Source organism: Otolemur garnettii, unplaced genomic scaffold (assembly GCF_000181295.1).
Source record: "Otolemur garnettii isolate 467f Iridium unplaced genomic scaffold, OtoGar3 scaffold00012, whole genome shotgun sequence".
NCBI classification, from domain to species: domain Eukaryota; kingdom Metazoa; phylum Chordata; class Mammalia; order Primates; family Galagidae; genus Otolemur; species Otolemur garnettii.
Window position 1 is genome coordinate 28956315 of NW_003852407.1, and position 26783 is coordinate 28983097.

The 26783-nt window shown below is 45.3% G+C and overlaps 1 non-coding gene and 1 pseudogene across 1 annotated transcript; both read left to right on the plus strand.

Annotated features, from left to right (window-relative positions):
• Positions 1-569: 569 nt before the first annotated feature.
• Positions 570-26783, plus strand: part of LOC100963904 — a 119878-nt pseudogene continuing 93664 nt past the window's right edge.
• LOC111723558 lies at positions 24630-24733 on the plus strand. Its single transcript, XR_002772078.1, has one exon. It is a non-coding gene; the product is annotated as a U6 spliceosomal RNA (small nuclear RNA).

The window sequence follows — 26783 nt, forward strand, 5'->3', positions numbered from 1 at the left end:
TATTTTTTGGTTGCAGCCATCGTTGTTTGGCGGGTCCGGGCTGGGGATTCGAACCCGCCACCTTAGGTGTACGTGGCTGGCACCTTAGCCGGTTGAGCTATAGGCGCCGAGCCCAAAAAACATTTTAGAACACAGACTGAACACTACCTATCCTTATGGTAGATTAATAAGAGAAAGATTTATTTCCAAATACCATGCACATGGGGGGAACCACAAGAATGATCCCCCCTCATCATTAGTATTATTCCACACTTCATGTACTAAAAAATCCCTATCTATCAAACACCCTGCATTTATTAAGTAATACATCTTTGATATCAGAGAAGTATCACTACATGAGACACAATTTGAGCTCAAAGCAAAGGACCTGAGTTTCTTTAACTTGTGCATCTCATTTCAGGTCAAGCATTGATCTTGTTTTGCCACTTGTAATATTAAAATGGCTTAGAGAGAAAAGAACGTGTGAGGACCATCCACCATCACCAGCACAGCCCTACTGGAACCGTGAGAAGCCCTGCCTCCTTCCCACTGTCGGCATCCTCCGACCTGTTCCAACAATCATTTAAAACATGGTGGATTACTATGAAGTTCTGGGCGTGCAGAGATAAGCCTCAGCCGAGGATATTAGAAAGGTATAGCGAAAACTGGCACTAAAGTGGCACCCAGGAAAAACCCTGAGAATAAAGAAGGAGAGAGAAAATTTGAACAAGTAGCTGAGGTGTGTGAGGTGTCGTTAGATCCTAAATGGCGGGACATCTATGACAAATACAGCAAAAAGGGATTAACTGGTGGAGGAGGTAGAAGTCATTTTGACAGTCCATTGAGTTTGGCCTCACATTCTGTGACCCAGATGACGTCTTCAGGGAATTTTTGGTGGAAGGGACCCATTTTCGTTTGACTTCTTTGAAGATCCATTGAAGATTTTATTGGGAATCAGAAGGGTCTCCGAGGAAGCAGAAACTGAAGAACAGGGTCATTTTTCTCTGCCTTCAATGGATTTCCGCCTTTTGGAAGTGGATTTTCTTCTTTTGATACAGATTTTCTGTGGGATTTCCTGCAGGATTTTCTTCATTCGGGTTACTAGGTCATGGGGGGCTCACTTCATTCTCTTCCACATCATTTGGTGGTAGTGGGGTGAGCAACTTCAAGTCCATATTGACTTCTACAAAATTAGTTAATGGCAGAAAGAGAATCATGGAGAATGGTCAAGAAAGAGCGGAAGTTGAGGAAGCCATCCAGCTCAAGTCCCTGACAATAAAGGTAAGGGGCCACTGTGCTTGGACAACAGGTGACTCAACGCACATACGCGTTTAACAGAGATGTTAACTGTAACGAACACTGTTTGAGGGTTAACAGGAACTTTTTTTGAAGATTTCAAGTGAACTTGACTTTCAGTATCACTGTACCTAATCTGAGTATTTATAAACCGCTCATCAGAGCCATATTTGTCATAAACTTTTGAGTTTATTGCTGGGACCACAGTATAGGACCGTTTATTTGTCTTTAAAATTGTTGTAAATTTCTGTATGCACTTTGCTTTATTTTTTTTTCCAGAGACAGAGTCTCATTTTGTCACCCTCAGTAGAGTGTCGTGGCATCACAGCTCACAGCAACCTCCAGCTCTTGGGCTTAGGCGATTCTTTTGTCTCAGCCTCCCAAGTAGCTGGAACTACAGGCGCCCACCCCAACACCCAGCTAGTTTTTTGTTGGCATGTTTGAACCCACCACCCTCGGTATATGGGGCCAGCGCCCTACTCACTGAGCCACAGGTGCTACCCATGCACTTTGTTTTTTTATTAAACGTCCTCCAGGTAAGCCCTGACTCCTCAGTAGTGGTAGAACAAGAGCGTGCACTAACACCAGCATGGACCTGCTTTTCCCCTGTGTCTGAAACGTGAGCCAAGTAGCGTCAGCCTGCTGTGAAGTTAACACTGCAGGATGAATCCTCTACAGAAATAATTTCAGTTTTTTTCAGTATTTAGTAGTGAAAGATATTGACACATTAATGGCAATACATTTCTGGTTTACTATAAATTGAGGATGTTTTCTCGCGGTGCGTGAAGGCTGGCATCTTAGCAAGTTTTGACAGTTGTTTAAATATGTAATGGTAAGCTCGGGTTTAAAAAGAAAAGCTGGTTTACGGGGTCTTTGTCATTTGCTTTAAAATAAATGCGAGTGTCTTCGGTGCATTCTTTCCGGAGGTGGGGGAATAATAAAATGGCTTAGAGACCTGCCCTCACTCTCACCCCCAGTATTACCCGGAGATCCCAAGTTAGAACTAAAGACAATATACTGAGCTCCTCCTAAACGAGTGGAGTTCAGGGAGTTGCAGAATGGGAAGAGAATCCTTTTCCGTGGGTTTCTGGGATAAGGAAAGCTAGTGGGCTCAGAGACATGGAAAACCCAGCTCTCCAGCCTTGAGGGGAATCAAACCAAGTTTTTTAATACATCAAGTGACCGTTCCCCAACCCAGCAAGAACCAAGCTGAAGAAGGTCCCACAAGGATGTGTTCACTCCACTCCCTGTGCCCTAAACGGCCCCACTCTGCCCACCTCATGGAAAAAGAATGTGTGCCTCAGGTGGGGGCAGTACCCATGGAAACGTTTAAGGCCCTCTGTTATCTGGCCCTAACCTACCTTCCAGAGGAGCTTATCTCCCCCACCCGCACTACTGATTTCCGCACTACTTATTTTGCATTGGATGGTTTGGGGAAATCAGGGCCTGAAGCTAGGGGTGGACAGTGGTGGGGAGGGGAGGTCCAGAATTTCCGGGGAGTGGCAGCTATAGCTTGAAAAACAGAGTACAATCATTCTATATGTGGGAAATGAAAATAAGTGCCTATTGAGGTCCATATAAATCACAGAAAGAAAAGCTGTAATAACATCTCCGCTAACGGAGATCCACAGAAGATAGCCCAGGGCCAGCCCAGCTGGGGAGTAGATCAGAAGTGTGTAGTGTGAGGGCAGGAGGGCCTCACGTTCATCATTTATCGCAGGGGGCATGGGGTGAAGGGGGCTGGACTCACTCTGGCCTCCATCCCTTCCACCAGCCCACAGGCTAGCCCAAGGTGGCCCCAAGGTCACCTCCATCAGCTCCCCAAGACCTCTGACCTGAGGCCCTTAGTGTCCCTTTGCTACCTGGGGTGTTCTCTCTCCTGCCAGTGCTAAGGGCGTCACTGTTACCTTAGCACTCACGATTTGGCTCCTTAACTCAACTTTCAGTTATTCAGGATCCTAACATCGCAAAATTTCCCAGAATAAGCACAGAATTTTTTAAAGGTTCTCATAGCACCCTTTTCCCTTTGCAGCACTCATTTTAATAATTACACTTCTGTGAACACTCACTTGTTTCAGGTTACTCTTCCATCAGAACGCAGGGAATTTTGTTTGTTTTGATCACTGGTATAGCAGAGATAGAAGTTACTGTTTAGGGCTCGCTCTGTGTACTGTGTGAGCTTTGCATACTTTATTCACGTCAGCCCCGGGAATCAGACGTTATTCCCACTTTAGTCTTAGAGAGGCTACCCAAGGCTCCCCAGCAGTGTGTGGAACCGAGGACACAACGCCAGCCCGTCCCATCCTAGAGCTTTGCACTTTCTCCTATATGATGATCCTCGGCCCCTTGGCCATGTGATACTGTATTTGTTAGGTGAATAAGTGAATGAATCAACAAATGACATAGTATTTAACAATTTACCATCCACATTCCCAGTGGAGACTGTGTCACTTCCAGACTGTGTTTTTTTGTTTGTTTGTTTGTTTCTCAAGCTGTCACCCTAGGTGGAGTGCCGTAGCATCACAGCTCACAGCAACCTCAAACTCTTGGGCTTAAGCGATTCTCTTGCCTCAGCCTCCCAAGTAGCTGGACTACAGGTGCCCACCAAAAGGCCCAGCTATTTTTTGGTTGTAGTTGTCATTATTATTTGGCAGGCCTGGGCTGGATTCAAACCCGCCAGCTCCGGTGTATGTGGCTGGCACCCAAGCTGGATGAGCTACAGGCACTGAGCCAAGACTGTGTTTTTCTCTTCTCTTATTTTACTTTTTTCCAGATCCCTGTTCCTATTCCTTTTCCTTCCATGGCCCCCATGTCCAAAAATACAAATGCACCCTTATAAAATATGTCACACTGCTTTACTTACATTTTTTTTTTTGAGACAGTCTCTCACTTTGTCACCCTCGATAGAGTGCAGGGGCATCACAGCTCACAGCAACCTCAAATTCTTGGGCTTAAGTGATTCTCTTGCCTCAGCCTTCCAAGTGCTGGGACTACAGGTACTCGCCACAACACCCAGCTATTTTTAGATACATGGTCTCTTACTCATGCTGGTTTCAAACCCATGAGTTTAGGCAACACCCTGGGCTCAGCCTTCCGAAGTACTGGGATTACAGGCGTGAGCCACTGTGCCCAGCCAATTTTGCTTACAAATTGTTAATCTACTTTAATGATACAGCAACTCTAGAGGCCTTGTTCCATTTCTCACTGTTTATTTTTTTTATTTCTTTCTTTTTTTTTTTTATTTCTCACTGTTTAAACCAATGCTGTGCTTTTTTGAATAAATGTTGGTACATCTATATCACGTTCTTGGCTTATAAATTCTGGACAGAATTCGTAGTTTATACTCATCAATGTTGACTTGTTTCTTCCCCAGTGTTTGACACCTCAGTCACCTCTGTTCCCCCCGCCACACACACACACACACATACCACACCCCACACCCCAGTGTCCTCTCAGTCCCCCTCAGGGCAGCTGCAGCTGTGGACATGAGGTTGGGGGAGCAGGCTGCCCTCTTCCCTCCAATATCTTGGACTGCAACAGGTAGAATAAGAATGGGACCATGCTCCCTTTGACCTTGTGCACTCAGAATCTGAGTCTCCAAGTATACTTTTGGAAACAATTTTCCCCCACATGGTTTGGTTTTCCCTTTTTTGTGTGTATTAAATATGCCCCTCCAACCTACTGAGAGCCACTACAACTTAGTCCTTATGCAGATAGATTCTGCAGATATAGGGTCTGGGTTCAAATCCCAGCTTCACCACTTACTTACTAGCAGTATTCAATTTCTCAGGGTCTCAGTTTTCCCATCTGTAAAATGGGAATGGCAATAATAATAGCACCCAGCTCACAAGGTCATCACATTTAGAACAAATGTAGTATTTAATAATTATTTGCTTTCACTGTTTAAAGTATAAATAGCAGCTGAGTCTGCAAAACTAGCATATGTAATTTCGGATACTGTTCAAATAAAAAAGTTAAGATATTAAAAAAGAAAATAAAGAGAAACAGAAGATGTGTCTGGCTACACCAAAGTAATTCTCTTTGTAATCTCTAATGACAAGGCCGTTACAGGCCCATGTTGGTCTGCTAAGACCAAACACTTAAGTATAAACAACAGAACCCCAAAGAAATCTGCTCTCTTCCATCTGGCTGGCTCTGAGAGTTTTACAACTAACAGTTCTGGCTCCAGGAGGACCCTGCTCCCTCTGGTTTGTAAGGTGGTCTTGGCTGCTGCCACTGTTTTTTTCACGTTGTCACATCCTGACCTGACACTGGAGCCCAGGAGAGTGTAAGCTGGATTCACAAGAGACAGGACCAGCCCTCAGAGGCTCGAGGGCTGACACTGGCTGCAGAGATCTCCTCCTCTTTCATGTTGTGTGACTCGTGAGTGAGTCAGTCCTGACAGCCTTGATTTGCGCTGTGTTTAGGAGGCAGCTCTGGTGGGGCTCAAGCTTGAAATTTATGGCTTGTTTGTCTTGGACCATGCAATATTTTTTCTCGCCTTGAAGATGAAAGGGTTACTATTCCCCACACTTCTCTGTGCCCTGCATTTTGTGACACGTAGGCTTCTGCGGTGTCCCTTTTATTTATCAGGAGAATTAACTTCTAAAGGACATGCTCATCTCCCTAACCAATCATAGTTGAGGGGCTTGAAATATAAGACGCTGAAAGGACAATCCGATGACTTGCTGAAAAGCTTCATGGTCACTCTGCCGTGATTCTTCCCACACCTACAACTACCGTTTGTATTATAAACTCCACGGAGAAACCTTTGAGTAGACAAAGAATAGTTAGTCTTGCCCCAAAGCTATAAATCCCTTGAGAGGAGGGTTCACCTCTTGTATACCTTTCACTTGTCTGCAGAGCCTAACACAGCGCCTTGTACATAGTAGATACTCAAATATTTGTTGGTTGATAAGATTCCGAGACTTAGATGGGAGTGAACAGACAACGTTTGTCTAAGGAAAAATGAATGGTTTTTTGGTACAAACCTCCTTAATTCTCCTTATCAGGAACAGTCAAAATTCTAATTTACACTGAAATGCTTAAATTCAAAAACTGCAGTATCTGTAAAATATTTTGTAAGTTTTTGAATCTACCTGCTGAGGTGAATTTGTTTATTTATTCATTGACAAACACTAAATGCCCATATGTGTAAGACACTGAGTACCCACACGTGTCAGATACTATTCTATTAGCAAAACAAAGATAGAAACAGTCTCCACCCTCAAGTTCACAAACTTAGAGGGGATGCCGGCAGGCAAGCCAGCTCTGAAATATCCTACGGTGAGCTCTTTAATGAGGTTGTCAGAGGAGCCATGGCAGGGAGTGGAGTGACAGTTTTGAGGCTCAGGATGGATCCCCAGGAGACTTGGCATGGTGCGGAAGCAGAACAACTTAGACTTGTCCTGGGAGCCAGGACCAAGTGCTGCGTCCACTGTGGCCTCCCTCTGAGCAGCAGGAAACCTCAGGAAAGCCACCAAAACTCAAAACTTCCAGTGTCCATTTATTCATTTTCTTTTTTTTTGAGACAGAGCCTCAAGCTGCCCCCCTGGGTAGAGTGCTGTGGCATCACAGCTCACAGCAACCTCCAACTCCTGGGCTCAAGTGAGTCTCTTGCCTCCGCCTCCCAAGCAGGTGGGACCACAGACACCCACCACAATGCCTGGCTATATATATATATATATATTTTTTTTTTTTTTTTTTGGTTGCAGCCATCATTGTTGTTTGGCAGGTCCGGGCTGGATTTGAACCCACCACCTTAGGTGTATGTGGCTGGCGCCTTAGCCACTTGAGCCACAGGCGCCAAGCCCATTTATTCATTTTAAAGTAGTGACGATTGGCCAGACATGGTGGCTCACTCCTGTATTCCTAGCTCTTGGAAAGCCAAGACAGGAGGATTGCTTGAGCTGAGGAGTTCAAGACCAGCCTGAACAAAAGCAAGACCCCGTCTCTGAAAATAGCTGGGCGTTGTGGCAGAAGCCTATAACCCAGCTACTTGGGAGGATGAGGCAAGGAATTGCTTATGCCCAAGAGTTTGAGGTTGCTGTGAGCTATGAGGCCACAGCCCTCTACCAAGGGTGACAAAGTAAGACTCTGTCTCAAAAAAAGAAAAAAAAAGAATACACTTATTTTGTGCATGTGGGGGTGCTCAGATACCATGAGGGCTACACAAGTGTCTGCACCATTGTAAAATTAATGAATTGCCTAACTTCTTGCATTCTATAAAGTTAAAACAAAGCATTGAAGAGAAAAACCTAGACATTGTTCCCATCAAAGGTGCCTTATTTTGTACAGGCCCGATTCTAGGGAGATTTGGATGTGTCTAACATTAATAAATTGACAGCAGCACTGTTTAAAATATTTAATCTACACACTCCATGAAGTTGTCCTAACTGATCTAACGCTAATCAGATTGAGTGGGATTTCATTTAATCCTACTCAATTACAACATAGTTACATGGAACCCGCAGTCACCCACAGCAAGGAAACAAGACAGCAAGGCCGAAAATGGTAGACATCAAGCCAAAGAGACAGGCGTCCTTTTTCTGGATTGAAATGGAAAGAGGCCACCAAGTTAGGCTTTTCCTGGTGCTGCTCATCTCCGGGCCACTCCCAACGAGTCTTTGTTTCTCTCCCTTCAGTGTCCTGACTGAAGAATGAGTTCCTTAAAAGCTGGTTGCTCTACAGCCAGAAACGGAGAAAATTAAACACAGGCATGAGCGCCCGTGAATTGTTTGTGCTCTCGGCCTGCTTCAGTTAGTTTAAAAAATAGGGAAGGATGAAGGGAAATGGGCTTAAATTAAATCAAATAGGTTTGCTAATGTGCCTCTGTTTTCTCCATTTCCTAATCCTTTTATAAATTCCATTGAGATGGGATTTGCTTTCAGACTGATTACGTGGCTGAAAATCAGCATAATAACAAGACATTTGTTGAAAGGGAATTTCTTATCTCGGCTCTGTTTGGTTTCCTTTCTAGTAGTGAGTAGATGGATGGCCCAGCTGGAACCGGTTCCATCTGAGACCTGTGGGTCTTCCCAAGCTTCTCCGAGGTAAAGAGGACCTTTAAGATAACTTCTCTATTTTTAAATGAGGAAACTGGGATCCAAAAGAAGGCAGACGAGTTTCCCGGTGACTCAGTGGCAAAGTCAAAAATGGGACTCTTGACCAGAGAACATTTCGGATATAGAACACTCTCTTTTGGCCTCAGAATGGATCTTCCGGAATGTTCCAGGCCAGGATTTTTCTTGTTATTATTTTGGTCCTCCAAAAAACTTCCAGAAATTCTGGCATCAATAACTATTATATTATCAACAACTATCCCTTGCTGATTATGGTAAATAACCACTGTAGGAACCTGCGAGCCAGATAAAGTCCCCATTTTCACAAAGCCTCAGTCTTCATAATATATAATCTGGGATTAGGGAAATTTTTTCTAATAATAATAATAATAGAAATAATAAGTTTTATTGATACAAATGCTAAGTGCTTTACTTGCTCATCTTTTCTCATTCTCACATTAGACCCCACACCATTTTACAGATGAGGAAACCGAAACCCATTCACAAGTTACAGAGTTTTACCTTCTTCCAGAGCCCTTGTGCTTAAACACTAAATCCAGTGGGAGTAAGACAGAAATGTCTAAGGCAAAATAGTAACAGGGGCTCTTTCCTCAAGCAGGGTCCTGGCCGGGGGTGGCAGCAGCACATGCCTGCAATCCTAACACTCTGGGAGGTCGAGGAAGGTGGATTGCTTGAGCTCATGGTTTCAGAGCAGCCTAAGCCAGAGTGAGACCCATTCTCTACCAAAAATAGAAAAATCTGAGGCAGGAGGATCGCTTGAGCCCAAGAGTTAGAGGTTGTTGTGAGCTATGATGATACCACGGCACTCTACCCAGGGCAACAGCTTGAGACTCTGTCTCAAAAAAAAAAAAAAAAAAAAAAGAGCGTCCTAAGATATCATATATTAGATATATTATAAGAATTATATAGTTCCATCTTAAGCCTCAAACAAAGTTTCTCAACAAGAACGTCACTGGGAAACAAAGGCCCTCTTCACAAAACCCTTTCAAGTTCATGGGATAGTTTAATGTGTTAACATTCCTTTGTATGCACAGATCCACCAAAGAGATTTTTAAAAATTTTTCCCACTCAGGTTGGGTGGTGGCTCATGCCTGTAATCCTAGCACTCTAAGAGGCTGAGGCAGGAGGATCTCTTGAGCTCAGGAATTCAAGACCAGCCTGAGCAAAAGTAAGATGGAGCTCTACTAAAAACAAACAAAAAATAATAATAATAGAAAAATTAGCCAGGTGTTGTGGTGGGCACCTGTAGTCCCAGCTATTTGGGAGGCTGACACAGGAGGATCACTTGAACCCAGGAGTTTGAGGTTGCTGTGAGCTAGGCTGACACCCCAGCAATCTTGCCTGGTCAACAAGGCAAGACACTGCCTCAAAAAAAAAAAGAAAAAAGAAAGAGGAGAAAAATTCCTCGTATTCTTAATTTCTTAAACACATATAACATTTTTGAGTACCAAGCATGCTTCGATCACTGAATCCTCACAACAGCCCAGAGAGAGAGGGACTATTATTATTTTACTTTGTAAACGAAGAAACTCAGGCACAGGGAAGTTAGGCAACCTGCCCAAAGTCACAGAGCTGGGAAGTGATGTTGCCAGATTCCAAGCCAAGCAATGTGGCTCCGGTGAGCGGACTTTCCCTGAACACTGACTGGGTTGCCTCTTACACACCACACTACTGTCTGGGCGTTAGGCTCTAAATCAAGGCCTGTTCAGATTACAGCGGCTTTGCTTTGTACAGTTGGGAGGCTGCTTGTTAGAAGTGCCACAAGGGCTGTTTCCAGATTGTTCTCATTCCTGTTGCCTCCTCCAGAGCTCCTTTTTGAGTTTGGGTGTCCAGTAGCTTCTTAATTAAAAAAGAAAAACTAAATGAGCCAAAATGTACATGAAGGTCACTGTTGAAAGAGGTGCCCTTCACTGTTTCCTTTTGCTTGTTTCTTCTGGGAGTAAACAGACATTTGGATCTTAAAAAGCAGCTGGGAATGTGGACCAAGGACAGGCAGGGTGCACAGAAAAACAGCATTATGGAGGCTATTTTGCGTGGAAAATATTAGGGGGGTTCTTTCTTTGTTTTTGTTTAATTTTTTGGAGGAAAATTGCAAAAAAGTTTAATTTATCAAGACAAGACAACTTTTGCATGGTGTCCCTATAATGCTCCCAATTTCCTAATGATGTCTGATTTCTTCTAAGGGTTAGAATTATTTAATCTTTATAAGAGAGGATTTTCTTTTCTTTTCTTTTTTTTTTTTTTGAGACAGAGTCTCAAGCCGTTACCCTGGGTAGAGTGCCATGGCATCATAGCTCACAGCAACCTCAAACTCTTGGGCTTACACGATCCTCTTCTCTTGGTTTTTCTATTCGTTAGTGCAGACAGGGTCTCGCTTTTGCTCAGGCTGGTCTCAAACTCATGAGCTCAAGCTATCCACCTACCTGGACCTCCCAGAGTGCTAGGATTACTTACAGGAATGAGCCACCATGCCCAGCGAGAGAGGATTTTCTTATAAATACAGTATTTTCAATTATGATTATTTTTATACCTTAAAAGGCTTCAAAGTGTAAACCAGTTATACAAAAAATCCCTTGGGGGAACAGCTTTGTAACTATGAGAATACCCATTAAATGTTCAAGCAATTATTTTTTTTTCTTTTCTTTTTTTTTTTTTTTTTTTTGAGACAGTCTCACCACGTCCTCCTCAGGAGAGTGCTGTGGTGTCACAGCTCACAGCAACCTCACACTCCTGGGCTTAAGCAATTCTCTTGCCTCAGCCTCCCAAGTAGCTGGAACTGTAGGCGCCTGACACACACTGGGCTATTTTTTGTTGCAATTGTCATTGTTGGGCTGGCCCCGGCTGGGTTCAAACCCACCAGCCTCAATATATGTGGCCGGCGCCATAACCACTGTGCTATGGGCGCTGAGCCAGCAATTCTTGAATACAACATTTTATTCATATTGTAGCTCAAATGGGAGACACAAAGGGAGTAAAGAACAGCTGGGTTTCTGGGCTTGGCGCCCGTAGCTCAGTGGTTAGGGTGCGGGCCACATACACCAGGGCTGATGGGTTCAAACCTGGCCGGGCCTGCTAAATAACAGTGACAACAACAATAAAAAAAATAGCCAGGCATTGTGGCAGGTGCCTGTAGTCCCAGCTACTTGGGAGGCTGAGAGGGATATAATTCTGACCCACTTTCCACTTTATTCCCAGGATGCTGGAAATGACTAAGTCAGCGGATGGTAAAATAAAATACCCAGGAAGTTAAACAGTGACTTGTGTGTGTGGAATCTTATGATAAAGTAGCCTGCAGGATTTACCAGGGCAAAGCCTCACCTTTTTATTGACTTTTCATGAAAAAGGTGTGGAATAGGGAGACACAAAGAGGGGTTCGGGCATTGAGTTGAAGCCTGAATGCTTTTAATCTGGACAACCAATAGTTAACTGAATAAGGAGGGGTGATGGAGGAAGCTCGAGTAAGGGGGTGCCAGCCCTTACACCACGGGGTGCACACTGATTACACTGATGGTATAGTAACAGGTTGATAAACATGAGGAGATACGATAAATGTTATGTTTGCTTTATCACAATAAAATATTGAAAAAATAGAAGGAAGAGTAATATTTTCTGTGCTACATATTATTAAAATTGTGGGGAGATAGGGCCCCCACAAGTCTAATTATTATGTTCAGGACTATGACATTGGCAGACTGCTTGCAAAAATGGCTGAGATAATTCCTCCCATCCCTGTTCAGATACCCTACCCCTTTCTAATATGACTTTACCACTCCTCCCACTGAAAGGTGACGTCTATTTCTCTATCCTTGAATCTGAGCTGGCCTTGGGACTTACTTTGATCCACAGGATACATTAAAAATTACATTGTCTGTAATTTCTCTGTGGTTCAAAAGAGTAGTAGGGCGCAGGCCCCATATGCCGGAGGTAGTGGGTTCAAACCCAGCCCCGACCAAAAACTGCAAAAAAAAAAAATTACATTGTCTGGTGGTGCCCGTAGCTCAGTGGGTAGAGCGCCAGCCACATACACTGAGGTTGGCAGGTTCGCACCCAGCCCAGGCCAGCTAAAAAGAACAATGACAACTGCAACAACAACAAAAAAAATAAGCATGCATTGTGGTGGTTGCCTGTAGTCCCAGCTACTTGGGAGGCTGAGACAAAAGAATCTCTTATAACCAAGAGTTTGAGGTTGCTATGAGATGTGATCCCATGCCACTCTACTCAGGGCAACAGCTTGAGACTCTGTCTCAAAAAAAAAAAAAAATTGCATTGTCAGACTCCTGAGCCTGGCCCTCAAGATGCCTTCCAGATTCCACCCTTGCCCTTTTGCAATGTTGCCCGTCTAAAGAAGCCCAAGATAGCTGCTTCAAGGATGAGAGGCCATGTGGAAAGAAGGGTTCAGCTGACAGCCACTACCTATCCCAGGCACATGAGTGAGGCCATAAGCTCCACCAGTCCCAGTCTATCTGCCACCTGCCTGCCAGTGACGTGTGTGACCCTAGATGAGACCAACAGAACTGTCCAAACTGAGACCATCAAGGGATCTTCCTGCCTCAGCCTTCTGGGTAGCCAGGATTATAAGCATGTGCCACCAAGCCCAGCTAAAGGGTTAAAGTCGCTGCATTTCAGGAAGGTTTGTAATGCAGCAATAAACAACTGAGGTAGAAATTGGTACTAGAAGAAGGGTGCTCCTGTGAATAACTTAAAACAAATGGCAGCTTTGGGACCAGGTGGAGGCCAAAGCCTGGAAAGATGATAGAAGTAAATCGTTAGTGGAAGCTGAAAAGGCAGTGAGGAAACTGCTACCAATTGGCAAAATGTGGCCTGCAGTAACTTAGAAAACGTATCTAATAAGGGGATCTGAGTAAGGAGCTTTCTGTTTTGAAAAGAGACAGATAAAGTAAAGGAGGGAGTACTCAGTTTGCAAGTTGAATTTGGAGGGACTACAGAAGGCCCAGTATGTGTTTGACCGAAAACCACAACCATTTTTCATAGCCAAGCCTCCCTAGTTGGTAAAATATTCTGGAGAAAGAAACGGCTTCAGGAAAAGATAAAACCAAAGACGTGGCTTTGGAAACCATCTGTCAATACCACAGAAAGCCCAGGAGAGCATCTCAACGGGTGAAAGAGCTCTATACATCTTAAAGGCATTTTCCTATAGATGCAGTCACATGAGTCGCCCTCCGTGAGGACTCACTGCCCCAAAGCAGAAGAGTTCTATCTCCTGGAGTGGAGTATATTCTGATCTGCTGGAAATCCACACAGTTTTTAAGGAGTTATACTATATTAGACTAAAAGACATAGATTTAGTCCATCATGAAAAGACGTTTCTGGGACCGAGAAGCTAGTCATCTGAAAACCTGGCCAACTCCTAGACAGAAGGATGTATCAGTAAATCTCAGACCATGGAGTCAAAAGCCTGGAGGACAGAAGCTAGAGTCACAGAGAACAGTGGTCTATCAAACCACTTCCAGAGACAAAACTGGGCCCTAATCAAGAAAAATTCCCTGGCTCAGTGCCTGTAGCTCAGTGGTTAGGGCGCTGGCCACATACACCAGTGCTAGAGGGTTCAAACCCAGCCTGGACCTTCTAAAACACCTACAACAAAGAAATAGCCGGGCATTGTGGCAGGCGCCTGTAGTCCCACCTACTTGGGAGGTGGAGGCAAGAGAATCCCTTGAACCCAAGGACTTGAAGTTGCAGTGAGCTGTGATGCCACTCATAGCACTCTACTGAGGGTGACATAGTGAAACTCTGTCTCAAAAAAAGAAAAATTCCCTGCCCTTAAAGTACAGGGACCTGAAAACACATGCTCAGATGGGTTTCAGAATTGTCATGGACCGGTGACTGCTAAGAGTCTCCAGTTCTTCCCCTTTCTGAATGGGAATATCTACAGGGTTCTTGGGGTCCTCACATGGTACAGCAGCAGAATGAGACAGATCCCTATAAAGTAAAAATTTAAGTTCCCTGTACCATCTGCCCCTAAACCTACTGTGGTTCTTTTCATGATTTACCAGAACTTCATCTAGATCTAGACCTAATTTTAAGGACCGCATCCTGGACTTCAAGTCTGATGCCTAATGAGATGCACTTTGGGGGGATAAGCCTTTCTTATGAAGGGGGGATGTGATTTGTTATGGCAGGAGGTGGATGTGGGTAGATTATTGGCAAAGATGGACACAATAATTTCTCCCATGGGCATATCCATTTGCAATATGACTCTGCTATGTTTCCCAGCAAGCAGTAGAGCCTACTCACCCACACTTTGTGGCTAAGGAGGACTTCCACAGGTTGTGACAGAAGCAACACTCCTGTGTGACGGCTAAGTCTGGGCTCAAGAGGCTTGACTTCTGCTCCTGTGGTTCTGGAACATTGCCACCTTGTGAAAAGCCCAAGCCAGCCTCCTTGAGGATCAGAGACCACCTGACAAAGGAGGCTATGTGCACAGACAACACCAGTTACCAGACATGTGAGTAAAGCCATCCGAGACCCCTTTTCCTAGCTGGTATGTGCTTGATTGGTTGATCATCCTACCAATTGACCCAGGCAAGACCAGCAGAACTGTTCAGCTGAGCCCACCCCAATATGCTGACCCACAGGGTCATGGATAAATAAAAATGGCTGTTGTTTTTGGCCACTACATTTGGGGTTGATTTATTACATAGCAGTAGATAACTGATATAAAGGACTAACATTTATCACAACAGTAAAAGACTTTTTCTCACCTTCCTTTAAAATAGTTTCCTGGGCTCACACCTGTAATCCTAGCACTCTGGGAGGCCAAGGTGGAAGGATCATTTGAGGCCAAGAGTTCAAGATAAGCCTTGGCAACATAGTGAGACTCCCATCTCTACTATGTTCAAGATAAAATAAAATGAAATATATAAAAAAAATTAGCTGTGTGTGGTAGCACACAACTGTAGTACTAGCAAATCAGAAGGCTGAGGCAGGAGTTAGAGGGTGCCGTGACCTCTGATGACACCACTACACTCCAGCCTGAGCAGCACAGCAAGACCCCCTCTCTCACAATAAATAAATAATTGACAATGCAGTTTCTGGCTTACTCTGAAGGGGTAAAGTCAGGTGGGGCGTAGGCCCAGGTGGCAGGGTACCTGCTGTGTGTTGGAGTGTGGTTTGAGTTTTTTGATTCTCCGTATGGGCACACATAGCTCACCCCCTTAACTCCTGTAACTCTGGACAATTAATGAGTAAGGACAGTGGGAAGGGTGCCAGCAGCAACTTCAGCACTGATTAGTGTCACCCGGTCTCAAGCATTCGACTTGGATCATGGAGTTTAAAAGCAGGTGCCACTGTACCTATTTTCAGTCAAGGTAACTGAGCCTTGGAGAGGTTATTTTGCAGGAATTCAAGCCTAGTATCTCTCCAGAGGCCCGAATCTCTGAACCTCTCTGCTAAAGTCCCCGCTTTTCTGGGAACACTAACCCAAGTATAGAGGTAGACAGGGAGTTGATGGGGGCCTCAGAGGGGCTGAAGGTAGAAGCTAGGGAGACACGCAGACAGTTCTCAGCTCAGCCTCTTTTCTCTAGACTCTCATAACCCCGAACCTGGTTATTTCCTAGTTTTCTGCAACTGTGGCATATTTGCAACTGCTTTAAAGCCTCCCTTCTCATTCAGCAACTCTGGGAGAGTAAAGAGAAGAATGCCCATCAGCCTGAATTATGGAAGGAAGATGATGGCTCATTTATTTCTCCAACACAACCTCCTCACCAACTCCTTGCCTACTTCCCAGCGTACCAATGACTAGAAATATAGCCCCTCTACTTAATCTGCAGCTGTTAAAATCATAGTGTGAATTCAGAATTTAGAACAGAACCAGAGGCCTGGGTACAAGCACTATCATGAACTCCCCAAGTCTCTTGTGCTCGCAGGCTTTTTTTTTTTAATTTAATTAATCAAATTCTTTTTTTTTTTTTTAAGAGATAGGGTCTCCCTCTGCACCCAGGCTAGAGTACAGTGGTGTGATCGTAGCTTACTGCAGCCTCAAAGTCCTGGGCTCAGGAGATCCTCCTGCCTCGGTAGGAATCGCTGGGACTGCAGGCATCTGCCAATGTGCTTGGCAGTCTGTTATTTTTTTTTTAGAGGTGGGGTCTTGCTATGTTACCCAGGCTGGTTTCAAATTCCTGGCCTCAAGTGATCCTTTCACCTAAGCTTCGCAAAGCTCTGGGATTACAGGCATGGACCACTGCCCCCAGCCCTGGCAACCTTTATTTTTATTTTTATTTATTTATTTTTATTTTTATTTTTATTGTTTTTTTTTTTTGAGAAAGAGTCTCACTATGTCACCCTTGGTAAAGTGTGATGGTGTCACAGCTCACAGCAACCTCAAACACTTGGGCTTTCACAATTTTCTTGCCTCAGTCTCCCAAGTAGCTGGGACTACAGGCACCCGCCACGATACCTGGCTATTTTTTGTTGCAGCTTTCATTGTTGTTTATCTGGCCTGGGCTAGGTTTGAACCTGCCAGCCTTGGTATATGTGGCTGGCGCTGTAACCACTGTGCTACATGCACTGAACCTTGGCAAGCTTTATTTTTAAAAAATGTAATACAGAGTATAATTGATGTTTCTGGCTGTGCTGTGGGTCAAGTTCTCTGATGTACAGCCCGTGAGGAGAGCAGCAAGAAAGAAGTGAATAAGAGGAAAGAAAGATAATGATTCAATGGAGAGAAATAAAGAAAAATTAAAATTGGGAAATAGACAAAAAGGAGATGGCGTTAGAAAAATTGAAGGTAAAAGGAGAAAGGATTCACTTAAAGAAAAAAGTAGAAGAAAAAATGAGAGAAAATATAGAATACTAGAAAATGAGGGAAGGAAGAAAAACGAAAGCTTTAGAAATGAGACAATGAAACACACTTTAGAAGTGAGACAGTGTCTCACTCTGCTACCCTTGGTAGAGTGCCATGGCGCCGTCACTCACACCAACCTTGAACTCTTGGGCTCAAGTGATCCTCTTGCCTCAGCCTTCCAAGTAGCTAAGACTACAGGCGCCTACCACAACCCCCGGCTGTTTTTAAAGATGGGGTCTCACTCATACTCAGGCTGGACTTAAACTCCTGAGCTCACACAATCCACCAGCCTAAGCCTCCCAGAGCGCTGGGATTACAGGTGGGAGCCACCGCGTCCAGCCTGCGAAACATGTATTTCTAAAAACTCTGTGTTCCACACTCCCACTGCCCAAGGCACAAGGCTTATGGAAACACTGTCCAGGTCTCTGTGGAATCAGCACCCCGTACCCCTAACATTCACACAGGGTGGCAGGCAGGGATCAGGGAAGTTGGAGTCTGTGCAGGCAGCTTTTCTGTCCTCTAACTCCCTGGCTGTCCCCTTCCTCTCTGAAAGACCTAGCACCTCCCAAGTCTCCTTAGCAAAGGGCAGATGCTAGACTCTGCTGAGCCCTCTGATGTTGTCATCTCCCAAACATTTTCATAAGATAGCAAGTTAGGGACCCGCGTTCAAAGGGAGGATTTACTCTATTTACAGATTCATATCAGTGGGTGGCCTCAATCTTGATAGAGGACAGGAAAACAAGAAGGCTGGCTTGCTTAATCAAAGGTTTCCAAATATCCATTTGGAAGATACACAGAGTTTTGAGGAAAATCCCAAACATGCTTTCTGCAGGGTCTGTGCTCCCTTCTAAGTTCCACCATTAGCACCGTTTATGCTCTAGATTTTACTTTTCTGAGGTTGTAGAAGGAATGAGAGAGGATTCTACAAGCTGCAAAAGAACTTTAAACAAATGCTTTTTAGTAGCTGAAGGAAAAGCCACTGCGTTTTCTCAAAATGAGTGAAAAAAAAGAGTGACACACTAGGAGAGTTGTAGACTAAGTTAGAATGCTGAATGCCAGCATCTTCATCTGCCAACTTTTCACTCTTTTAATTGAAGTAATAGTTTAAGATAATGAAGTTACTTTTTTTTTTTTTTTTAATTTTCCAAATGTCCAGAAAGCACAGCAAACAAAATATGAAACACCAACAAAAAAACAAGCATCAGTTTTGGTGTCCTTATTTCCTCTGCCACACCACCACCATCCACCCACCTCCATCCCTAAGTTTGTCCTCATTATAGTAAGACAGAGAGAGGGGTCTGGGTGTTGAGTGACATGCTGCCTTTGTAATGAGAACACACAGAGAAACCACCAGCATCTGGGTGCCACCCGGGGTCATAACACAGGTGCTGGTGGGGTGTCCAGGTTCCCACCGGCCTTCAGCAAACCCCATCGGATTCATCACCATACCCAGGTGAGCAAAGCGAGTAGAACCGTTATGATCCTCTTCACCTCTTTTGTTTTTGGAAAAACAAAAAGCAGAGTGGTAGGAAGATGGGTCAAAGGTCATACACTGCAGGAAACCCAAACTAGTGGCAGTGGTACAAATAGGTGTGGATCTGGCATGCCAGGGCACCTGAATGGACATAGCAGTTGCCAGATGTCCTGTTCCATTACAACAGGGCCTATACCTTGGTCCCCATGGCCTGCCGCATACCCTCAGTGATAAGGACATACATCTTTGGAGTGGTCCTTAAACTCAGAAGTACAAAAGACAGGAGGGCGGACACTGGTGTTTTTCTGCAAGGCTTTTACATTTTCCCATGATATATGGTACAAATGTTTTGTGTAATTTTCCAGTGGCCATGAGTGAAGATGTTATATAATTAATTATAACTATAGCATGAAGAATTTTTTTTTTTTTTTGATACAGAGTCTCACTTATTAACCCTTGGTACAGTGCCGAGGTACATCACAGCTCACAGCAACCTCCAACTCCTGGGCTTAGGCAATTCTCTTGCCTCAGCCTCCTGAGTAGCTGGGACTACAGGCGCCCGCCATAACGCCTGGCTATTTTTTGGTTGCAGTTTGGCTGCGGCTGGGTTTGAACCCGCCACCCTCAGTATATGGGGCCGGCACCTTATCCACTGAGCCACAGGTGCCACCCAGCATGAAGAAATTAAAGGCCATAACAGGCTTATCAAATATTTGGACTCAGCTAAAGAGACACAGAAACGTAAGCACTCAAGATGTGGCCAGCCAATTTCTACAGAGTCTATTTCTTCAGGGGCTACCCTCCTTTGTTTGGGACATAAGGCCTTTTGTGATCTGTCCCCAATCTACATTGTACCTTTCTCATTGTTCCAGCCACTGCCCGTTTGCATATATCATTTGCTCCGGCCAGCCTGCTCGTGTGAGCCCACTGCCAAGGCTCCTGTGTAGCTCTCTCAACTCATTTCTGTCAGTCTCCCACATTTCCTGCTTATCCGATCCCAATTCCTATAAAATCTAGTGGACACACTGTTCCTTGGAGAAGACCTTCATCACCCTAGTCCTCTGAACCCCAAACTTGTCCCAGTCTGGTCAGTCTCCTGGTTTGTGAATCCATTCAAACAGCCTCCCTTGCCGGTCTGTAACCTGCATATGTCCTGAGTCTCTCTGAGACTCCTTCCCCTTATAATATGAACATCGTGACACCTACCTCAATGGTGTTTCAGATGATGAACTAAGGCGATCTATGTAGTGGCTCACCGTGTCTGGAATAGTGGTGCATTTTATCACTCCTTGTGCCCAACACAGTCCTAGGCAGTGGAGAGGGCAGCAAGGGAAGGAGTTCCCAGCACATGCCTGGCATGGCACAGTGGTGACAGGTGCATGTGCATCACTGTGACTTATGCACACTACAGCCCACTTTATAAGCTTAAAAGAGATAATGCTGTAAAGATCTAAGAATCTGGGCAGTAGGAAATCTAGTGAGTCTCAGCGAGAATGCAGATGTGAACAGAGGCCATATCCGGAGCAAGACAGATGTGGTTTCTGTCTTCAGGGAGTGAGTAGAAGAGATAAGACACAACACACTTGTTTTACAATACGACTCACTTGGCATTTGACACACGTTATCTTGAGTTGTTGGTTATCTATTTACATGTATGTCTTGTCCCCCTATCAAGATAGTAAATTTATTGAGGGAGGAGAGCCTGGATCCAATTCTCTTCTGTCCCCTGCACTGACCAGAGTGTCTTGCACAGAGCAGATATTCAATAATATTTATTGCTAATTACCTAAAGGATTGATTTTTTCCTCTGCAATAAAGACTTTATTGTGCAGATCCTGTTCATCGATGGGGTGCTATGGCTTTCATGGTGCAATCAGATCAAGATGTGAAAAATGAACATACAGATACTCACTGCTCAGTGGATAGCAGGGCCCCCAAGTCTCTCCTAGATATAACTTCATCATCATTTGGGGTCGCACAGAGCAAGCTCAGATACCATCATACCACCAACCTCTCCCTAAAGTTACCCATTGGTTCTCTGAATTGCATTTTCCAGGGAACTAACAGCAATGACACCTTGTCTCATTTAACCTTGACAATATGCTATAAGACAAGAACTATTTCCGTCCCTATTTTATAGACAGGAAACCAAGGCACAGAGAGCTTAGGCTACTGGCCCAAAGCCATGGTAAGTGGGGGGCTGAGATTTGAACCCAGGGAGTTTGACACAAGGTAGGGAGCATGCAGCTTCTACCAGCCCATCTGACTCAGTGACAAGAAGACAGGTTGGCCTCTTCTAACAAGAACGCAATGGTACAAAAGAGTAGTAACAGGGGTCAGTCCCCTCTGCAAGCCTCCAAGGGAAGCTCTTTATGGCAGAGACTTCTGTTCTCACAGCCATGGTAAGGATAGCCCGGGTTTATAGGGGGCCGTTTTTTCATGGGGCTCGTGGCCACTGGGCTGTTCATGTTTCTCTGGAGAATGCTGGCTCAGCCTGTCATCAAAGGTCCCTCACCCAGGGGCCCAACCCAGGGTCTCCACCCAAAGGCCTCACTCAGGGCCCCCACTAAGGGCCCCCCATTCTCTGGAGCAAAGACACTGACCCATTTCTTCCCTCCTTCTTCTTGTGCTGTCTCTTCTTGGTGATTTTTTTTTAATTTATGATTTTCAGCCCAGCCGGTTGTTAGCCTGCTGTGTTTGGAAATGGTAGATGATTAAACCTTCTGGCCAGGTGTAAATGCAACCTTTGTCATCTGGCGGCTGGGAGAATTACCTTGTTGGGCTGCAACCTCCCAGTGGCTCCGTACTTTCGGCTTTAAGCAGATTTTCTCTCCCAGGACAAGGCCAGCAATCTTCAGGCCTCTCACAGTTCTGAAGCCAGAGGTCCCAGACGAATAGACTCTAAACTCCAGGAAGGATATCAAACTTCTCTCTCTCTCTCTCTTTTTTTATTTTTTATTTATTTTTATTTATTTATTTTGAGACAGAGTCTCACTTTATCACCCTTGGTAGAGTGCCATGGCGTCACAGCTCCTCAAACTCTTGGGCTTAAGCGATTCCCTTGCCTCAGCCTCCTGTGTAGCTGGGACTACAGGCAACTGTCACAACACCCGGCTATTTTTTGGTTGTAGTTGTCATTGTTGTTTAGCAGGCCCAGGCCAGGCTCAAACCCACCAACCTTGGTGTATGTAGCCAGCACCCTACTCACTGAGCTAGGGCGCTGAACCTCTTTTTTTATTTTTAAAGAATGTTTACTAGGATAAAGTATAAAAATATGTAATCATGGACTAGGCTTTCACACCGGAACTGAAAGTATACTTGCATTTCTGTTGCCAGTAAGTATTCCCACTAGTTCCTTAACTTGCCTCAGTAGCCACCTTTTGCCCTGAGTCCCCTTGTCCACCTGCCTCTTGTCTGCCCAGGGAGCTAAAGCCAGGCAGATAGGCAAAACCCATCCTCAACAAAGCAGCTGGAAGAGGTTACTCATAGAAAGGGGTTTAGAAGCCCTCCCTTAAAGAAGCCCCCATGGGGGGGCTTCACCAAGACTACAAGCTGAGAGGCAGAGGCCAACCAGAGCTGCCTGTGCAGTGACAGCACTGAACCAGGGACAGGAAGTTCTGGATCTGTGTTAAGGGCATCGGCAGCTCGGTGTCCTAGAGAATCAGCCAGAAGCCTTCTGTTGACTTTGTAAGGCCGAGTTCTCACCAACAGACCTGTGCTTCGGGAAGGCTGTTACTGAACAAATAGCACGCAGCAAGGGTGCCTTCCCTGCCTGGCCCCAGCACCTGAGCCTGGCCAGCGCTCAAGGTGAGCAGAAGGCAGCCAAACCTGTTCTCAGGTTGTCAAAAGTCCCCTTTCAGGCTTTGGGTGGCTCTCACTGAAGTTTGGTATAGTATGGGTGGAAGTAAAGGTCTACCTGAGTTTTCTGGTAGGCAGTAAATAAATGTTTGTGATAGACCACATGACTAACTCAATAAATCCATTAACATGTGTGTTTAGTGGACATCACTCTCCACCCCCCAGGAGTCCAGCCCTGAGTTAACACCCTGTGAGAGACTCAAAGACTTCACGCCACTACCCCCACAGTGTGAGAGACTCAAAGACCTCCCCTCCCACCCCGCACAGCAGCCAACTGGGGGGACAAAGCTAACATCCCCAGAGGTCATTTGAAAACAGCCTGGTGCTAAAGTATCCCTGCACTTAGAAATCGCTTTAGCTTTGTCCTGTGTTGCTCTTTACAATGTATGTGACAGATCACGTTGCTCTGTGAATTCTGCAAAGGCGTTTGGTTGCGTTTTAACCCATCAGACCATGGTGATGGTCTGAGCAATGGCAGCCACTCTCAATATGCAAGCAAAGAAACGGACCTCAGCGACTGCTGGTGTAAGCCCCTCCATGGAGGGTAGGATGTGGCAAAGTGAAGAGGAGAAAAGATGATCTCTGCACCTACAGCTAGAGATGGTTCCATAAACTGCATCAAAGACTTTCTTTTAGGGTGGAAACAAGTACCCCAAGTCAGAAGGACGCATTCCCTGAAGGGTCTGGAAGTTGCTCACAGTTCCCTGACCCAGGAGGGGCCTCCTTAAAGAGGCCTCTGGGGAAGCCTGGCCCGTGCAGGACCGTTGCAGACCTGATGGCAGAGGAAAGAGATCAGCCTCCAGGAGGGAAAGTGGTGGACACGGGAAAGTGAGGGTGGGTCTTAGAGATATTTTTTCCCTCTTAATTGTTTTATTAAATCATAACTGTATACATTAATGCATTTATGGAGCACAATGTGCTGATTTTATATACAATTTGGAGTGCTTTCATCAAACTGGTTAACATAGCCTTCACCTCACGTAATTATTGTGAGACATTTAGAACACTACTCTTCATAGATTTGACATGTACCCTTGCAATATGCACAAAGAAACAAAAATCAAGCCAGGCGTGGTGCCTCACGTCTGTAATCCTAGCACCCTGGGAGGCTGAGGTGGAAAGATTCCTTGAGCTCAGGAGTTTAAGACCAGCCTGAGCAAGAGCAAAGCCCTATCTCTACTAAAAACAGAAAAGTTAGCCAAGTGTTGTGGTAGGTGCCTGTAGTTCCAGCTACTTGGGAGGCTAAAACAAGAGGATCTCTTGAGCCCAAGAGGTTGAGGTTGGTGTGGGCTACAATCACGCCATAGCACTCTACCCAGGGCAACAGAGTAAGACTCGGTCTCAAAAAAGAAGGCAAAACTCAGAATGGTTGATAAGCAAGACGTAGGGGACAGTGGCAAAGAGACAAAGGGAATGTGCACCGATGCTGTCCTGAGAGATGGGATGGCCGGCAGCATTAACAGAATTAGTACAGATGGGACTTGATGATGACAAGTAAGACGGGAAGTCCCTGGAGAGTTACTGACCCTCAGCCCTGGGGTCCTGTGAGTGGCCAGCGCTGCCCAGGGCCACCTACTTGTGGCTTCAGTATCTTCTTTTCTCCTGCTCCTCAACTTAACCTCATTTTACCACAGATATTTTTTCCAACCCAAAGACGGCTTACTCATTTTTGAGGAACAGATGGTATCGCTGTGAAAAGGAGATTTTCACAATGAGATTTTTATCTTAACATGGAAACCATAGCCTTGGACACATTGGGAGGCTTAGCTTGGAGAGTTTCAACGATCCTCCAAAAGATCAACCTCGATTTTGATGCAGGGGAAATCTGAATAGAAAAATGGACAAAGGTATTCTAAGGAAGAAAAGGGGAAGAAGAAACAACCTTCCTGCTCAGGAAGAAACGTGGGGGCTTTGATGACAAGCAAGGAGGGGTGAGACTTTTCCTAGCCCAGGATAGCAACGGCTTTCTCTGCGTAAAGCTCTCACACTGGATGGGAGGAACAGGAGGAGCAGACACCAGCCTGGAAGTGGCCGGCTCGACCAACAGCGGCTTTAACACTGACATTTGTGTAGTGATTAAGGCATACGCTGTGCCATGCACTGAGGGAGGGGGAAACCTATCAAGAGGAACAAAGTGGCACTCGCTTCAGCAGCACATATACTAAAATTGGAACGATTTAGAAATTAGCATGGCCCCTGTGCAAGGATGACACTCAAATTCGTGAAGCGTTCCATGTTTTTCACATGAGAGAAAAACTAATACACACCCACAGAAGAGAAACACCCACAGAAAAATCTCAATTTAACTCAGTTTGGGGGAGAGGGAGGAGGGAGAAACGGGGGAAGGGAGATTAGTGTGTTCTCACCTAGTTGACACAATGTAATGGTGAATGACACACCTGGGTGACAGCCACAACACAACAGGGACCTTACCTAACAAATGCAAACATTGTAACCTAATCATTTTTACCCTCATATTAATCTGAAAATTGTTTAAAGTTGTCACTGTGTAGAAATGTAAATGACTTTTCCACGTTGATATTTTTGATCTGCAACCTTACTGGATGGGCTTATTGTAACTTTTTAAATTGCGATAACCTTTACGGTTTTTTTTTGAGACAGAGCCTCAAGCTGTCGCCCTGGGTAAAGTGCTATGGCATCACAGCTCACAGCAACCTCCAACTCCTGGGCTCAATCGAGTCTCCTGCCTCAGCCTCCCAAGTAGCTGGGACTGCAGGTGCCTGCCACAACACCCAGATATTTTTTGGTTGCAGCTGTCGTTGTTGGGCGGGCCAGGCTGGATTCGAACCCTCCAGCTCAGGTGTACGTGGCTGGCGCCTTAGCCACTTGAGCCACACGCGCCGAGCCAGGGTTTTTATATATAAGAGTACCTCATGGGCAAACAGAATTTTACTTCTCCACTTCTGATTTGAATGCCTTTTAGTCTTACCCAATTGCTTGGGCTCAGTCTTTTAGTTCTATGTTGAATAACGTGGTCAGATTAGGTTTCCTTGTCTTGTTCTGACAGTCCAGGAAACACTGTAATTGTCACTGGGTATAAGATCTGAGGGCTTGTTGACATGACCTTATTATGCTGAGATCCATACTTTTGAATGTATACCATTTCAGATTCTTAATCATGAAAATGTGTTTAATTTTGTCAAATGCTTTTAATAAAACTTTTGAGATGATCAAATGATAAAAAAAAAGAGAGAGAGAGAACAAAATGTAACCCACAGGCCCCACAGGAAAACATAAAGACAAATAATCACGATGGCTCTTCCTGGAGGAGGTGGAAAATCCCAGGGATGAGGAGACATTGGAGCAGGATCGAGGAGGGTGAAAACCCTGGGACACACACATGCACGTGAACACACCAAGGACTGCAGAGCCGCCCCGAGTCGAGGTTCAGCGGAAACACATTACAGGCGGGTACAAAAGCAGTGGGGTGGGATGGTGTCCGTGACGTGCTCAGAAACTCAGAGAGTGAGGGGGAAGGCCAGGAGGAGACTGGCCATCCTGTGACATCTTAACCGACCCGGGGCCCATAGGTGAAACAGCGGGGCAGGGCCAGGGAGATGGTGGCAAGGCCAACGATTGTGTTTGGGATGTCTTTTCCCACCACCAGTCTCTTTATCATCCTCCACAGCAGCCTAAAAGACCCCCATATGCCTTGTCACTGGACCTGCCACATATTCCAAGAGCAAAATGAGCAATTGCGCTGAAACAGGATTATTTTCAAGTGAGCATTTCTGATCCCGGCATTTTAATTTGCAGTCACTCTTCACTTTGGGACATAGTCAGCATTCAGTACTACTCTGAAATGTGAGACTCCTCATCTTCACTTTAAAATTATGAAGAGGCGAGGCGTGGTGGTTCGTGCCTGTAATCGCAGCACTTAGGGAGGCCAAGGCAGGAGAGTATCACTTGAGGCCAGGAGTTAGAGACTGGCCTGAACAACAAAGACCAGCCTGTCTTTGCAGAGACAGGACGAGTCAGCCAGGGGCGATGCTGGGAACGTGTATAGTCCCAGCTACTCAGGAGGCGAGGCAGGAAGGTCGCTTAGGCCTAGGAGTTTGAGGTTCAGTGAGGTATGATGATGCCACCGCACTCCAGCATAGGTGACAGAGGCAGGAAGATGGCTTAAGCCTAGGAGTTTGAGGTTCAGTGAGGTATGATGATGCCACCACACTCCAGCATAGGTGACAGAGGCAGGAAGGTCGCTTAGGCCTAGGAGTTTGAGGTTCAGTGAGGTATGATGATGCCACCGCACTCCAGCATAGGTGACAGA